The following is a 4133-nucleotide window of genomic DNA, read 5'->3' as shown; positions in this document are numbered from 1 at the left end:
ACTGGGCTCAGAGCTTTGCAAGGCGTCCCATCCACCCAGCACTGTCCAATGAAAATATAATGTAAGCTACTTCCAATTTTCTAATAACCACATTAAAAGAGAAAAGAAACAGATGGAATTAACATGAATGTATATTTAATCTAACATGTTTAAAGTATTATCATCTCAACATGTAAGGGATTTTAACAGATTTTTTTAAGTTGTTTTTGGTTTTTTGGTTTCAGGTGTTTTGTTTTGTTTTGAGAGAGAGCGTATGAGCAGAGGAGGGACAGAGAGAGAGGCAGAGAAGGAGGATCCCAAGCAGGCTCTGCACTATCAGTGCAGAGCCAGACGCGGGGCTTGAACCCACGAACGATGAGATCGTGACCCGAGCCGAGATGGAGTCCGATGCTTAACGGACTAGGCCGCCCAGGTGCCCCAACAACCTGAAAGGGATTTTAAAAGAGAGAAAACATTTTTTGTACTCCTCCTCCAACCCTCCTCCTCTCTGCCTTCTAGGTCATCAGGAGCTCTGTCCTGCCTCAAAGTTTAGGGGCTGGCAGGCTCCCACTTCAGGACGGATCCCCAGTGTCCCCCCAAATGGCGTCTCAGCTTTCCCTCCTTTTCTGTACCTCTCGGTGCGCACGGGCCCTCCAGGACCTGTATTGTGAGAAAGTGGGCAGGCAGCCCTCGAGTGGGGCCTGAAGATGCCTTCCTGCACAGACGCAGAACCCAAACAGGTGTGATTCGGGACCAGGGACGAGCTGCCGGGCCAGCAGCAGTCTTACCCGGAAATGAGTAGGAAAGCGCCGAATAAAGGACTCCAGCCTCGGAGCATGCGCAGGTTAGCACCAACCCGGAAGTGCACGGGCGGGGGGGGGGGGGGGGGGGCACGGAGAGGTCCCTGCTGACAAGAAGCGCAGATCGCAAAGCTGGAGGCTCAAGCCTTTCAGCAGGGGGAATGGAGGAGGAAGTCGTGTTGGTGTCTACAGCGGAGGTGAGACTGGAGGTTGACTTCTCCGCTGCGGGTTTAAGAACTCTAAGTTTGGGCCTTAAGCGGGGGTTGAACCCCTGAGCAGGATCTTTGCGGGGAGGGTGCTGGACCTCAGGGATTCTCTGAGATCAGGAAAGACTTTGTGGGGGTGCTTCTTTGGAGTATACCGACAAAGGAAGCAATGCCAAAGGAAACTTTGTTACAAACATTGTGCCACGTTTTAGATTTACCTTGAACGAATTCTGCAAAAGTCTACGTAGGGCAGTATGATCGTGAAGACGGTTTTAGTTCTAAGAAATAACAAGGTGGCCTGGTAATGGGACATAGTTTTGTAGTTGTACGTGAGTGAGACCTCGATTTCTCAATCTGGTCAGGCTGCTTCTCCAAATAATCTCATTTGGAGATAATATAAGGAGTCAAAAGTTAGTCTTCCTGTCTCCTACTTCCATGGGGGGGAGGGGGGAGGAGGGGGAGGGGGGGAAGGGGAGGGGGGACGGGGGGACCCCAGGTGTTCTGTTAGGAATTAGCGAGGGGGGCTGTCCTGAGAACAAGTTGTGGGGGGGGGGGGACCCGATCGTTGGAGGCCCTGAAGGATCTTTTCATCAGGTCAGCAGCGCTGGAGGGACATTGATCCCTGCTGCTACATTAGGAATGAGTGATGTGGAATGAGGTGTGCCATGGTAGGGGAGGGTCTCTGACCCAGTGTGTCACGGGGACACTGTGACCACACATCCTGTCAGGAATGCAGGGAAGGGAGGTTCTTGCTGTGGGAGGTGTTTGAGCCATTATGGCAGGGCCAGGATTGTGGATCGTGTGGAACCTTGGGGGGGCGCCTGTCAGCAAGAACAGGTGAAGGAAGTTATTGTTTGGCAGTCTCCAAGGAGGCTTGATTGCACAGGCCCAGATGTAGGCATAGGCAAATTTTTTCCCCGGTAGCCAAATTTTGAAAAAGTAAGAAGAAACAGGTGAAATTAATTTTAATGTATTTTATTCAATGCAATATATCCAAAATATTGCTTCAGTAAGTAATATAAAAAATATTAGTGAGGTACTTCTCTTCTTTTTTTTTTTCTTCTAATGTCTACAATGCAGCGTATGTGTTTTCCGCGTATGTGTATGAGCTGTGCAGCCCGTATCTCAGTTATGGTTAATCACATTTCAGGTGCCGTGTAGCCACATGTGGCCTGTCGCTACTGCATTGGAGAGTGCAACTCTAATAGAAATAGAACACGTTGTGGAAGACATCCTTAGTAATGACAGATGCTATCGCAAAAAAAAAAAAGAAGACCAAAAGGGCAAATGATGCTTTAGGTAGGGCGGGTCAGGCTGGGAAGACCTCAGCGAGGACTGAGGGAAGTGAGCCATCAGGGCAAGGAAGGATTGAGTCGTGCAGGCACAGTGAGCAAGCTTGGCCTATTCGAAGAGCTCCAGGGAGACCCAACGGCTGCACCAAAGTAAGCAAGGGAGTGGGGGGAGGTAGGAGATGAGTATCATGGTAAAGTCTATCGGGTTTTATTCTGAAATCATGGGAAACCATTGGAGGGTCGAAAGTGGAAAGGTGGCCCGATCTGATTTAACATTCAATTAGATTTAACATTCTAAAAAGGGGCTTTCGGAACTCCTGGGAAGTGACTAGGTATCCCATAGGTGATGGAGGGGCTGGTAAGAGGGTAGATGTGAAAGCCATCAGCTGCGGTAGAGGGCACTGAGGACCATTAGCTCAGGTCACCAGATGGAAGGGAGACTCAGGTTTACATCAGGAGCGTGAGGGGTCTGTCAGTGGGAGAGGACTGAGGGCTTCTCTTTTGTTGGAGTTGTCACTGGTTTGGGGGAGGGGCATTCAGGAATGTTCTAGTAGGTTCATCTGTTGGGCAGCAGGAAATGCGGTGGGAGGTCTCAATGGGAGGATGGTCAAGGGTGTTCTGTTGTGTTCACTTCTCAGGAGCATCTAAGGACATTTTATCTGTCGAAGTTCTGGGGCCGCCCCCTCAGTGCATCGTTGTGGAGGTTTGTAATGAAGTGTGCCAGGCTCTCAGGAGGGACTGCGCCGAGGAGGTAGCCTGAGGAGTGCTGGTGAGCCACAGAATTCCCGCATGGCTGAAATGGCTTTGGGCAGGTGGAAATAAGGTGGCTTTACTGTTGCAGTTGTAAAATTTTTTTTTTAATGTTCATTTATTGGGCAGGGGGAGGGGCAGAGAGGGAGGGAGGGAATCTGTACCGTCAGGACGGAGCCCCACGTGGGGCTCAATCTCATCAACTGAGCCCAAATCAAGAGTTAGGTGCTTGGGGCACCTGGGTGGCTCAGTCGGTTGAGCGACCGACTTCAGCTCAGGTCATGATCTCACGGTTTGTGAGTTCGAGCCCCGCGTCAGGCTCTGTGCTGACAGCTTGGAGCCTGCTTCTGATTCTGTGTCTCCCTCTCTCTCTGCCCCTCCCCCACTCATGCTCTGTCTCTGTCTCAGAAATAAACATTAAAAAAAATTTAAAAAGTTGGATGCTTAACTGATGAGCCACTCAGGCACCCCCCCCTTTTTTTTACATTTTATTTTATTTTATTTTATTTTATTTATCTGTTTATTTGAGAGATAGTGTGTGTGTGTGAGTAGGGGAGAGGGGCTGAAGGAGAGGGAGAGAAAGAGAGAGAGAGAGAGACAGAATCTTAAGCAGGCTCCATGCTTAGCATGGAGTTCAACGCAGGGCTCGATCCCACGACCCTGGGATCATGACCTGAGCCGAAATCAAGAGATGGACACTCAACCACCTGAGCCACCCAGGCACCCCTTAAATATTTGATTATGAACTATTTCAAACATTCATCAAAATATGACAAACCATACTGACAAAGCCTGGTGTACACATTCCCTTAGCTTTATCCATTTTAACATTTTGCATAACCTATCTGCTTCAGACTTGTTTTAAGAACTAAAACCTTATAGGGCACCCGGCTGGCTGGTTGGGAGAGCATGTGACTCTTGATCTCAGGGTTGTGAGTTTGAGCCCTACGTTGGATGTAGAGATTGCCTGAAGAGTAAAATATTTAAAAAGATGGACAGAACTAAAACATTACAGACAGAGATAGAGCCCTGGTTGTACCTTCCTTGATCCTATTTTCTTCCCTCCCCCGAGGTAACACCATTCTCGGGTTAATGAAGATCCTTCC

General features: G+C 49.1%; 1 long non-coding RNA gene across 1 annotated transcript; it reads left to right on the top strand.

Annotated features, from left to right (window-relative positions):
- The first annotated feature begins 875 nt into the window (after positions 1-875).
- Positions 876-3135, top strand: LOC131499443 (uncharacterized). The gene is made up of 3 exons (XR_009255877.1): positions 876-976; positions 2136-2427; positions 2916-3135. It is a non-coding gene; the product is annotated as an uncharacterized LOC131499443 (long non-coding RNA).
- The last annotated feature ends 998 nt before the right edge of the window (positions 3136-4133 follow it).

The sequence above is a fragment of the Neofelis nebulosa genome, chromosome 17, assembly GCF_028018385.1.
Source record: "Neofelis nebulosa isolate mNeoNeb1 chromosome 17, mNeoNeb1.pri, whole genome shotgun sequence".
Classification (NCBI taxonomy): domain Eukaryota; kingdom Metazoa; phylum Chordata; class Mammalia; order Carnivora; family Felidae; genus Neofelis; species Neofelis nebulosa.
The sequence above is the reverse complement of the archived record's forward strand: the minus strand, read 5'-3'. Positions and strand labels throughout refer to the sequence as shown.